We start from the raw sequence: 13,087 nt of genomic DNA on the forward strand, positions 1-13,087 counted from the left end.
TATTTGCATATTTGCTCCTGATTGGCTGGTGGATGTGGCTTGTGGGCATGGCCTGTGGGTGTCGTGGAGTAATGGTTGATTTTCATATTACTGGCCGAAGCCAGTTTGGCTCAATGGTAGAGCGTCGGTCTGTGGACTGAAAAGTCCCCGGTTTGATTCCGGTCAAGGGCATTTACATTGGTTGCGGATACATCCCCGGTAGGGGGTGTGCAGGAGGCAGCTGGTCGATGTTTCTCTATCATCGATGTTTCTAGCTCTCTCTCCCCTCCCTTCCTCTCTGTAAAAAATCAATAAAATATATTAAAAAAGCAAAACAAAAAAACAATGCATACAGTTGGCCTTCCCCCTCCATGGATTCTCAACTGCAGAGAAAATACTATTTTTAGTCCAGGGATAGTTGAATTCATAGATATGAAATATACAGATATAGAGGCTGACTGTATTTATCGAAAAAGTCTCCATATAAATAAACCCTTGCAGTTCAAATCCATGTTGTTCAAGTAAACTATAATTTCTTTACTTACATATGTCAAGAATATTCATGCCCAAGTCCGGTAGCTCAGTTGGTTAGAATTTCATTCTAATATGCCATATTGTGGGTTTGTTCTCTGGTCAAGGCACATATAAAAATCAACCAATGAGTGCATAAATAAATAGAACAACTAATAGATGTCTCTCTATCCCTTCCTCTCTCCCTAAAATAAATCAATAAATAAAAAAATACAAATAATATTTTTATTTAACCAAGACCAAGGTTAGAAAATGTTGAACTCTTACATTCTTAAATAAACTTGAACTCTGTGCCATATTACTGATCCAATCAGTCTCTGAATCATGTAATTCTCCTAGAATTTTTTATCTTCCATTTCCCTTCCCTCCCCTCTGTGAACATTTGGTTTAGGGAAGAATGTGATTGATTCATCCATGGGGATCAAGTGAGTTGCTATTTCCTTTGTGCTTCCAAAGTGTTTTGTACTCATGATTTATATCTCTTTTATAGCACTTAGACATGTGCACACAAAATGATAGCAGTGCACTAGGAGATTTTCCCACTAGACTGTGAGCTCTTCTAGTGTACCTTGAGAGTAAAGTCTACATCCTTATGCTGTCACAGTACGGGGGCATAAATAACTGAACAGTAATAACTTAAACTTATTCCCCCTGGGCCATTCATACTTATCCACTGAGGCAAACTGTAACATTTCAGGATCACTCCCACAGAGAAGAGGACAATCAGCAAGAACCCAATATGCATATCTGTGAGGAAGTTGACTTGGGGGGGGGGGGGGAAAGCAAACTGTCATTTTGATAAATATGAGCTAAAGAAAGCAGTCTAATCCAAATCATTAAGGGGATGCTATGGAACCACTAGAAATGCAAAATGAAAGCTAGCTCTCTCTATCCCATTTTCTCTATCTTTATAGTCTAGCTCAGAAGGGACCACAAATGAATTTTGCTTAGGTCATCCCAGATGTCCCCAGTTATTCTAGCTTTCCAGGGTCATCCTTTCCTTACTACTCATTGAAATGATGTGGCCAACAAGAAATTCTTTGGCTCCTACAGGAACCAAGTATACTAATTAAGCAAATGCCTTCAGTGAAGCTATCTGGGCCATCTTTCCTTTTGAAGTTATTCAGAGATGGCGTGTCCATTCCAGGGGCCAGATGTCCTCCGTCTGGTTTGGAGACACAGAGCTGGCTGTGGTGGAGTCCAATTTCTCACCTCGTTTGCAGGAGAGATTTAGATTCTGTGTTCGCTCCCATTTGAGATGACCAGACCCCACCCTTTGGGGTTGGTTCTAGATTGCTCTGGAATAAGCAGATAGATACTGAAGTTTCCTTGCAGCCCAGGATGCAAACTTTACAAGAGAGCAAGCGTGGAAAGAATAAAAGAATTACTGGCCTGACGTGGGGGCCTCGGGATTGCCATTTGGGCTGAGATTTCGGAATTATACAGATCTGGGAGAGACAGAAATGAGAAGGTGACGTAGGTGCAGAGTGGGCCATATGTAGGAGGTCTGTTGCTCTCACCCTTTTCCCAGTGCTTGGAGATTTGGAGAAACAAACTGGCCAATTATAAGGGAGATGGCTATATAATAAGTTAATCGCAATATAGAGAGTTTTGCAAGAGAAAGCTGTATTCCATCAGCTGGGTTCGGGGGAGGGTCAGGAATGCTATCTCAGCAGAACTGGCCTTGAACTAGGTTTTGTGGAAAGCAACGCTTAGATAAGCAGGGAAGCAGAGTACTGGCTGAGGTGCAGGTTAGAAACCAGGAGGCGTGCAGCACATTCAGGGAGCAGGAAGGGAGGGGCTCCTGTGGGTGGCACGTGGGAGATGAGTTTGGAGAGATAGGTTGAGGCTGGGTTGCAGTGTGTTTTGACTATCCAGCTACGGCAAGGGGAGAAGCAAGTTTTGTTTTTTTTGAATCTTACATAATTTGGGAGTCTCACTCTAAGAATAGAATGTAAAATTATGAAAACAAAATTGCCAGGGCTCCTTGCAGGGACCTAGGCAAATTACAGGCCATAAAGCACTAATTTCTCTAGAAACAGGGAGCCCTTGAATGTTTTTGAGCAATGGGTACTCTCTGGGCTGCCATGCTTGTCAGGAGCTGTTTGGTTCAGGGCTGGATGCAGACAGGTTTTTGGAGTGCCCATATTGCTACTGTAAGAGCTGTTAAGTATGGAGGGGTCTGTGGCTTTGGAGGCCATATTGAGCATTCATTGTTTACTAGTTTGTAAATGCACACATGACTTTCAAGGTTTTAATGTTCATTCTTTCCCAAGAAAATCCCAGGGCAGAGTATATGGGCTTTATATATTTTTTTAACTTGTTTTTCTTTTTTTCTTCACCATCTCACATCACCTTTAGTTTGCATTATGACAAAGTTTGCAAAATAGCTCTGACCTACATATTACTCATTAAATTTTTACAAGGAATAGGATTAAATAGTTGTTTATAGGAGTGGTAGGTTAGATTTGGAAAAGTTATGCTACTTGTCCAAGGTTACAGGGTGAATAGGGATTCTTTTTCTTTCCTCGCTCTGTCCCTGAGTCCCTCCTTCCCTTTCTTCTTCCTTTCCTGTCTCTTTCCTTTTCCTTCCTTCCTTCCTACCTCCCTCCCTCCCTCCCTCCCTTCCTCCCTCTCTCCCTTCCTCTCTTCCTCCCTTCCTCCATCCCCCTTTCCCTCCCTCCCTCCCTCCCTCCCTCCCTCCCTCCCTCCCTCCCTCCCTCCCTCCCTCCCTCCCTCCCTCTTCTTCTTTCTTTTCTTTCTTTCTTTCTTTCTTTCTTTCTTTCTTTCTTTCTTTCTTTCTTTCTTTCTTTCTTTCTTTCTTTCTTTCTTTCTTTCTTCAAAATGGAATCTGAGTATATGGACTATTTTATAACCTGCCTTATTCTTTGTAACACAATCTCTCAATATTGTATTTGTTTTCTCAGATTTTTCTAAGTGTTCATTGTTCTCGGTAATGAAGATCCTTATACACAAATCTCAAAGGCCATTTTTTATCAAGAAAAAATTTATAGATAGAATTGCTGGGTCAAAGGTTATATAAAATTTAAATTTTTTTTATACATATTGCTTAATTGCCTTCCAGAACAATTGAACAGATTTAAATTCTCAGCAGCAGTGGATGAGATTGCCTAGGAGGAAACATTTCATTTCCACAATGCCAATTGATCTTTAGCACTTTAGTTGAAACAAGCAAAGCAAAGTATTTCACAGTGGAGCTCTTAATAACCTGGTCCGTCAATTTCCCCTTTGTCAATGCTCATTTCTTCCCCACATCCAGCGTGGTTGGATCTTGAGGGTCCAAGGTGGATTTGCTCATGTTTTTCTGGGTCTACTTTCTCCCTTGTTCTTTTCTTCCTCAATCCTTTTTATTTTTCTAGCTGAGCTTGGGTCTTACTTTTATTTACTTATAAGACACATGAACACAAGCTCACCATTGTCCCTCAAAAATTAAATTTGTTATGGTAAATCTTTTTCCAGTTTCAGGAATCCCAGTTTTATAATCATAGAAATCAGGCTTCTCAGTATTAAAAGGGTCCTTGGAGGTCATCTGTCTCATCAATCCATCCACAGGAACCAACTGGTAATGGTCAAATCAGTAGGTGTCCATCAACTGATAAGGTGGTTGGTGCCAGTTTTGGCCCTTCAAGTGGTATATTGAGAGCAAGTTTTCACTAGAGATTTTTAAAATTGTGAAATATTCAAACATACAAAAATGCAAAAAATAATGTGATACTCATGTTCCTATCATATATTTACCAAATGTTAATAGCCTGTTATTATTTGTTCTAGAAATCTCTTTAAAAAAAAGAAATAGTTCTAAATACAGCCAATACAGCTGCTTTTCTTCATGATTGTTATGACTATAGTGGTCCCTCTCACTTCCATATAAATTATAGAATAAATTGTCCTCTAGTTTTTAAAGCAAATCCCCATTTTTGGACATTTTCCTCAGAATTTTACTTTTGTGAATCATGCTTTGGTAAATATTTTGTACACAAATATTTAAGCACATTCTTACTTTCTTAGTATAAATTTTTAGGAATTGGCTTGTTGTGTCAATAAGACTCAAGCATATTTGAAAGCTTTTCATACTTCCCATCTGAAATTTATGAGATGTTGCATTCTCGACAAGACTGGGTATTATCTTTAAATATTTTTTAACAATAGGATAGCTATAAAATACTATTTTTTATAGTTTTAATTTGTATTTTATTGACTGTTAATGACACTGAAAATTTAAACATATGTTTATTGATGCTTAAAAATGTTTTGTGAATAGCTAGCTAATATCCTTTGTTCACTTGTGTATGGGAATGTCAATATTTTGCTTTTGGCTTCTAAGTACTCTTTATTGTTACACACATTGCAAATATTATTTGCTTATACTTGTTTACATTTCAGTTTTATTTCTTTCTCTTGTTTTAAAAACAGAAGTTTGCCCTGGTTGGGTGGATCAATTGGTTAGAGGACCAAAGGTTGTGGATTTGACTTCCAGTCTGGGCACATACGTAAGTTGGGTGCATGCCATATTTCTCTCTCACATCGATGTTTCTCTCTCTCTCTCTCCCTTCCTCTCTCTAAAATCAATAAAAACATATCCTCAGATGAGGATTAAAAAACACACACACAACAATTCAGAAGTGTAAACATTTTACTTAGTCAAATCTATTGGTCTTCCCCCTGTGCTTTTGGTTTAAGCTTTCAAAACTTATTTTATCTTAAGATCATATAATCTGTTACATAATATTAACATTAATTTATAATAGATTATGTAAGTCTATTTATTCCCAGGCATTTTTTTCCTTCCAGTCATATTACATTTAACTTTAAAAAATATATTTTTTATTGATTTTTTTAGAGAGAGGAAGGGAGAGGGATAGAGAGTTAGAAACATCAATGAGAGAGAAATATCAATTAGCTCCCAAGGTACATGCTCTTGACTGGAATTGAACCCGGGACCCTTGAGTCCACAGGCTGATGCTCTATCCACTGAGCCAAACCAGTTAGGGCACATCTAACTTTTTAATATATTTGGAATTTTGGGTAAGTTTAAGGCAGAGCTCTAACTTTCCTTTTTTCTGCTCTCATGCTGTACTCAGCCATCTTGATAATATTATCGGTCATTTATTTTCCCAGATGACACCTATATCTTATACCAAATACTTACATATATTTTGATTTGTTTTGAGATTCACGGTCAGTAACACTGATCTGTTCATTTATAGCATATTATATTAATGAGCTAATTATTATAATCTTTTTTATTATTTTAACTTTGTCATATATTTTAATAATTGATAATATACCAATAATGTTTTAATTTTTAAAATTCTTATTGTATATTTTAAGTAGCTTTTATTCTGAAAACCAATACATAAATATTTCATAATAAAAAAAAGTAATTATATATTCATGGCCATGAGTTTCAGTAACAAAGAAGATTGTAAGATGAAAAGTAAAAGCTCAGAATTAAAATACATACATATTCCTCTCCTGATTGAGAGCCACTAAAACTAGCTCTTCTCTGGGACCAAAGGAATTGGTCAATAAGGTAGCCATTGATTAATTGATTGCTAGCATTTTTATTGTGTATACTCATATTTGCACTGTGTGTGCCTTCAAAAAATTTTTTGATAACTTTTTGGTTCTGAGCTTTGGCTTTTCTTTCTAGTTTGCATCAAAAAAATGGAGACCCCTCCCAAAATACTATTAAATCTCCATTCTTTATTTTCCTTTCTGTTTTGAGGCCATCTGAAATGCTGGCAGATACTTCCCTTTGGCAGCTGAGAATCTGCGATCCTCTTAGGGCCCATTAGCGCGCTGGCAGAAGAAAGTGGTCTAGCCTGCTAGCCACAGCCGCATCTGCTTAATTGCATAGATATCAGAGGGATCGTGCCTCCTCTGGTAATTGTTGTGGAAGGGGTCAGCAGGGCAGAGGCTCCATTCCCCTTGGGCCCCCTTCCCCACCAAATTCCCTTTTGGTGAAGGCGAGTTGGCTAATCTCATGACACCCCATCTGTCTGACTTATCCTTCCCTCCCAGCTCCCACACTGTTGCCCCATCCTGAGGGCATGGGCTCAATCAATCTCTCCTGACACCAGGGCCAGGCAGAGAGATGGAAATCAGACAGAGGGACTAATGGCTTAGCTCCCCACGCACCTGGTCTGCCTCCAGGGCTCTGGACACATTCCATGGTGGGGCTGTCCATCTCTTTCCCGGGTGCTTTTGCTAACCCAAACATCGGAGCAAGATTCCTCTTACTTTACTCCAAAAGACATAAACTAGCTAGAGCATTCTTTCCACAGTGCCACTTGGTAAAGGTTAACTAGTAGCTAATGACCAAGGGAGGATGTGGGTGCATAGGCTGCCGCAGAGAGACAGTGAAGGCGTCTAATATTCTTGTCTGACACCCTGGCGAATCAATCAAAGCACTTAGGAAAGCCTACTTTAGCCTCAGTCCTGTCCCCCCAGCCCCAGATGTTCAATGTTTGCACCAAGCTCGTTAAGTCAAAGATACCATACTTTGGGGATAGAAGAGAGGATGTTAGGAGAATAGAGGGAGGCAGGTGAAACTTGGCCAATGCGATATAAGAGGAAGTATCATATGTTACTTCTCCAAAGTGTTCTTAAAAGAAGGGAAGTAAACCCTTTTTATTCCCTTCCTCTTTTATGCTGCTGGAATACAGACAAGATGGCTGGAGCCCAAGCAGCCACATGAGACTATGAATTGGAAGTCACCTATGGTGGATAACAAAGCAACAGAAAAGAAGTCTGGATTCCTGAAGGCTATGGAGCAATCATTTATTCCTGGACTGTTTACCTCTGGACTTTCTTGATATAAGAGAGAATAAACATCCTGCTTAAACAGTTGTCATTTTGAGTTTCCTTTTACTTGGCAGGCTAACTATTGGAGAGCTATTGGGGAAGAGAATCACTGGACATGTGAGATGAGACAGTGGGAGTTCACTCTTGCCACCGTATGGGAAGGGTTGCCTGCAGGAAGCTGATGCATCAGGAAGCAGGGTCAGAGACTAAGAGTGTCTTAGTCCTGCTGATATTGTTTAGACATTGTATTTGGCTGTGCTAGAAATGCATAGCCTTAACTTTTTCTTTATTTTTGCCTCAATCTTTGTGTGTATGTGTGTGTGTGTGTGTGTGTGTGTGTGTGTGTGTGTAAATTGGGGTTTCTGAGCTTTGCCATTAAAAGAGTCCTATCTGATACAAGCAGCAAAACCACTTCTTTAAATGAATCTTACTCAGAACCTCAGTCCTAGTTAATGGATACGAGTGGAGCTACTGCAGCTAAAGCAGGTCCCGAGATCTCTCTGTAATTCCTTGTCCTCACAGCACAGCTTGGAAACCACTCACCTAGATGACGCCATAATTCTGTGGAAGAACATGGCTAATTCTAGAACAAGTATCAGCCCCCTTTTCAGAATCACTGCAAAGCCAGTGATTGTGTCATTGCTGCTTTTCAATACTTTTTTTCTCCATTGGTAGTAATGTTAATTCTCAAGTGGACACTTTAGTTAAGACAAATGAGCACAGTCCTCCCTCAGCTATTCCAGCACATTCAGTATCCTAGTCTTGTGAGCTCATTCATATATATATAATTTTTGTATTGATTTCAGAGAGGAGAGAGAGAGAGAGAGAGAGAGAGAGAGAGAGAGAGAGAGAGAGAGAGAGAGAGAGGAGAGAAAGAAATATCAATGTTGAGAGAGAATCATTGATCAGCTGCATCCTACAGGCCCATACTGGGGATTGAGACCACAACTGGGCATGTGCCCTGATCGGGAATCAAACCTTGACCTCTTGATTCACAGGTTGACATTCAACCACTGAGCCACGCCAGCTAGGCTTACAAGTTCATTCTTAATCAAGATTTGGCAGTCAGGTCTGTTAGCCTGCAATCATTCATTTATATGTTAACTTGAGGGTCTTGGTCTTATTAGGGTTAATTAAACCCACTGGGACATTAGCCTCTCTCTAGTTGATTCTGCAATTCTTCAGATCCTTGGCATTTGGAATTGAACCAGTTGAGTGCCTTTAGGAACCGAGTTTAATTTGTGCTTGGTGAGATCTTGAAGGGAGATCAGATGCCAAACTTAGATTCCATGTTTCATTGGAGAGACTCAGAATATGGAACCCACACCAGCTGCCTCCTCTAAGGACCCCTATAGGAGAGAGGGCACTGTCTGCCTCAGCTTTCATTCCCCATTCAGCCCCTATGGAGCAGGCATCCCTACTGCCCACATGGATCTCTGGCTGGTCAGGGAAGGGAGGTTATGCTCGCTCTCTGCCCAGCGAAGGGCGCCTCACACCACCATTGATCTATTGGAATGTTGAACGGAACAACCATTTTTCTCTTGATGTGAGCGTTGTTGACATTTTCATCAGCAGCCCAGGCTCTAAAAGCCACATCTTGGCAAGAGAAGAGGTGAAATTTTTCTCAAGCCTTTGCTCCAGGCGATCACTCTGGGACTCAGGGTTGAGTCTTTTCATCAGAGGCATAGAAGCACTGGAATAAAGACATAATTTTTTCCAGCTTTAGGGAAATGGTTTTCTTCCTTTTCCCAGAGTTTATGTATGCCCTAGCTGTTGACCCAGGGAAGTTTTAGAATTAGACTCTGGTATCGAGTCAGAGGCTTGGTAGAGTTTCCAAGTCTTCCTGTGAGAAGAGTGGCATCCATGGAACCATCTTAAAAACTGCCTTGGAGTCTGACCTTACCTGGTCACACTTCTGCTACTTTTGCAGGAGTTGATGTTACACCAAGATGGTGAGTACCTCAGCCAAAACTGGCCAGTCTTAAAGGGGACAGAGTTAGACCAGCACAAATGCTCCTCTACCCAAAGGGCAGAAAGGTCAAGTATTCTTGAGCTGGCAGACGTAGGTACCCCTTTTATTGCTTGTAAGGTTCTTTAATCAGTAACTATTCAAGTCTTAAGCACCTGTTTTATGCCATAACCATGCATGGTACCAAGGAAGTGTGGAGAAAGATGGAGGCTGTGGTCTCTGCCATTAGAGAGCCCATGGAATGGAATGCCTTTGCTATCTGAAATGGAGACACTGAGATATTGTGAGCCCCAGGCCACCATGGACATGGGAAAGAAGGCAGAGCATCTAATTGGTAGAGGGGACAAGCAGTAACGTGAGATTCATGGTATCTCAAAGTTTTATTCTAAATGGGCACACCCTAGATACCATCCCATCTCTGAATGAAGGCTTGCCAGATTTTGCAGCAGGAATTTTGATTTTAGGAGAACAGGATCTTTATTAGGCTTGGGTGCAGGTCTGTGTCCTGTGAAATACCTGAGGAGCAAATGGAAATGAAAGAATTCGAAGAGACTGAGATGGGCACTGGTACGCACTCCCCTGCTTTCCCATGGACTGTCTTTGCAGTTGTTTCTGAACAAGTTTTGGGAAGAGGATGGCCTTTTTCTGCCATGTTTCTAGGAACTGGGTGAGGGCACCAGGGATGAGTAAAATGTGTCCCAGCATCTGGGAATGTATTGCCAGATATCCTTCCTCAGATGCTCATCAGAGGGCATTCTGAGAGCTTTCCAGAAAACTTATTAGACAAGTCCAGCGTCCGCTTATCTCTGGGAGGCATACACACTCCCCTTTGCTGTCTCTAATGGTTATTATCTGAAAACTGTCTAGACTTTAGATTCTAAAAGGGTTAGGGAGAATGAGAATGAAATATTTCTTCACTTGGGGGTGAGGGTGGACACAATGAAATATTCCCATTTCTGACCTCCGAGGCGGACTCCCTGCACAGTCAGTCAGAGGCCCCACAGCTTGGGGAATGGGGTTTGTCAGTGTCTCAGTGATGTCCCATCACAAGGGGATTATATGTTGCTTGGCTTGCACAAAGCGTTTTTGCAATAAACTTTTCCATTTGGGTGGAAAGGGAGCAGGAAAAGCCTTTAATCTTGGTATCTGCAATGGGGTTAGGGTGATTGCTCACAACTGCTTAGAGAGTATTTTGGTGGATGGTGGGAGGTGGATTCCAGCCTCCTTTTGGATTCATGTCTAACTTTCTTTAAAAACAAAACAAAACAAAAAAAAACAAACCCTTTTATCGCAAAGCTCATCATGCTAGCATCTAGCCAGAAGTACTTTTTTTTTTTTTTTTTTTTTTTTTTTCAGTTTCTTAAACATGTTGCCTTTTAGATCTTATATTAAAATCTACTTCCTTCCTGTAGGGGACATGGTGAAACTAGAAAAGTTGCCTTGTAATTTTCCCACTTAGATTTTGCTGTTTGCAGAGGGCACCTCCAGTTCTCCAGTGCAGTGAGGAGCTGCTGTCCTGAGGAGGGAGTTAACTCCAGATCTGCTGCCCTCCTGAGAGTGGGGGTGGCTCTGGCTTTACCGCCTGAGTGACCCAGGCCCTCCTCGCCTTCAGCTTTGATGTGACATCAGCAGAGTAGGTGAGGGGAGCCCGTCTCTGTGAAAACGTAGTTAAATCTAACTTTTCTTTCATCGATTCCACTATCAAATAGAAACTACAACTATACGCTATTATAGATCCAAAGGGGATATCTCAGCCTTCAGTGACATCTCCTTTGGTTCCTTGAAGCCTTTGTCAGATAGCAATGGACACTTCAAGGCCAGAAGGGAATTAATAATACCCTTCTGAGACTGAACATTTCTTTCCAACTTGCTTCCTCCCAAGACAGCCTGCCCCATTGCAGGCCTCTCTAGTTGTTAAGATGTTCCTTCTTAAGTTGAGTTGAAGTTTGTCCTGCTCCCATGCACTGGCCTCTGTCCTGACAGCTGAGAACCCTGTTTAATCTAGACCAGTCTCCCGTGAAGAAGAGTGGGGACAATGGCCTGGGACTCCAGGACAGGAGCTCTGAGCTCAAATGCTCTCAAGGACCTGGGTGGAGTAAGCTGGATGGATGGTTAGTGACTAGTGACAGATCTGGAGCTGGTGAGATACAAGAATGATATGTTCCATTTCCAAAATGTTCAGTCACTCCCTGACTCTGGCAACCACCAGTCTGTTCTCTGTATCTATGAGTTTGATTTTTCTTATTTTAGACTCCACATATAAGTAAGATAATACAATATTTGTCTTTTTCTTTCTGGCTTATAGGTATTTCATTTAGCCTAATGCCCTCAAGGTCCACCTATTGTATTTTTTTTTTTTTTTGCAAATGGCAGGATTTTCTTCTTTCTAGGTTGTTTCCCATATAATTTTTAAAAATATATATATTTTATTGATTTCAGAGAGGAAGGGAGGGGGAGAGAGAGAAAGATAGAAACATCAATGATGAGAGAGAATAATTGATTGGCTGCCTCCTGCATGCCCCCCACTTGGGATGGAGCTTGCAACCTGGGCATGTGCCCTGACCGGAAATTGAACTGTGACTCTTGGTTCATAGGTTGATGCTCAACTGCTGGTCGGGTCCATATAATATTTTATATGCTCTTAAAAACCTCCATAAAGTTGACCAAAATGAAAAACAGTGGGACTTTTATAGGACACATTCTCTACACATGATCAAACAAAATTAGAAATACACAATAAAAGGGTACTAACAAATAATGACTATTTGGAAATAAAAAACAGTTCTAGATAACACTAAAATTAAAAAGGAAATTTAAAAAGAATTTTCTATCTAGAAATAAAGAATTACTGAAATAGATAACCAACCATAATAACAAAAAAGCAGAATAGCAAATAAACTCATAATTTAAAAGAAAAAAAATCATCTCAACAGAACAGTAAATGCCAAAAAGGCATTGAATTAAATTTGTCATTCTTAATATAAGTAGGAATAGAAAAAAGGTAACTTTTGGATATAAAAACCACCAAAAAAAAAAAAAAAAGAGGAAATATCCTAAAGTGAAAGATGGTGCCAAGACAATGTCAATTACAATAATAATAATAATAAACTAGAGAGAAGGATGCTTATAATTACCATTATCATTTAATGTTATTTTAGAGTTTTTAGCAAATGTAACAAGGGAACAAAATTAAATAGCAGGCATAAATATTGAAAAAGAATAGGTAAATCCGTCTCTTCTTGCTATTAATAACATTGTGTATGTGAAGTCCAAAGAATTTGGGGGGAAAAACCCTACTGAATTTAATAAATGAACTGGGATGCAAGATAATTATGCAAAAATCATATATTTTTACTGTTCTAACAGTAGGCACCTAGTAATGGAAATGGAAGTGTTATATCATTTAAAATAATGACAAAATAATTTAAAGCAAAGACCCATAATCTATATAAAAATACCTTACCACAAGACATAAGATCTAAATAAACAGAGAGACACATGATATTCTTAGATAGGAGGATAATATAAAAAAACGACAATCATCCAAAATTGATATATAAATCTTTGCAGTTTAAAACTTTAATGGGTTTTCCTTAAAACTAGATGTAAATATCTTAAATTCATATAGAATATTCAAGGATATGAGTATGATGAGAGGTCTGGCCTGGTGGCTCCATTGGTTGGAATGTTATCTGGAATACCAAAAGGTTCCTGGTTCAATCCCTGGTCAGGGTGGGCAGCTGGTCGATATTTCTCTCCTATATTGATGATTCCTCTCTC

General features: G+C 39.9%; 1 long non-coding RNA gene across 1 annotated transcript in view; it reads left to right on the plus strand.

Annotated features, from left to right (window-relative positions):
- The window catches only part of LOC123653282, a 27,630-nt gene extending 20,252 nt beyond the window's left edge, over positions 1–7,378 (plus strand). Inside the window, exons 2-3 of the long non-coding RNA XR_006742997.1 lie at positions 4,945–5,021; positions 7,200–7,378. This is a non-coding gene — a long non-coding RNA (uncharacterized LOC123653282). The remainder of the gene's footprint in view (positions 1–4,944; positions 5,022–7,199) is intronic.
- Positions 7,379–13,087: the final 5,709 nt, after the last annotated feature.

This window comes from Pipistrellus kuhlii, unplaced genomic scaffold, assembly GCF_014108245.1.
Source record: "Pipistrellus kuhlii isolate mPipKuh1 unplaced genomic scaffold, mPipKuh1.p scaffold_m20_p_3, whole genome shotgun sequence".
Classification (NCBI taxonomy): Eukaryota; Metazoa; Chordata; class Mammalia; order Chiroptera; family Vespertilionidae; genus Pipistrellus; species Pipistrellus kuhlii.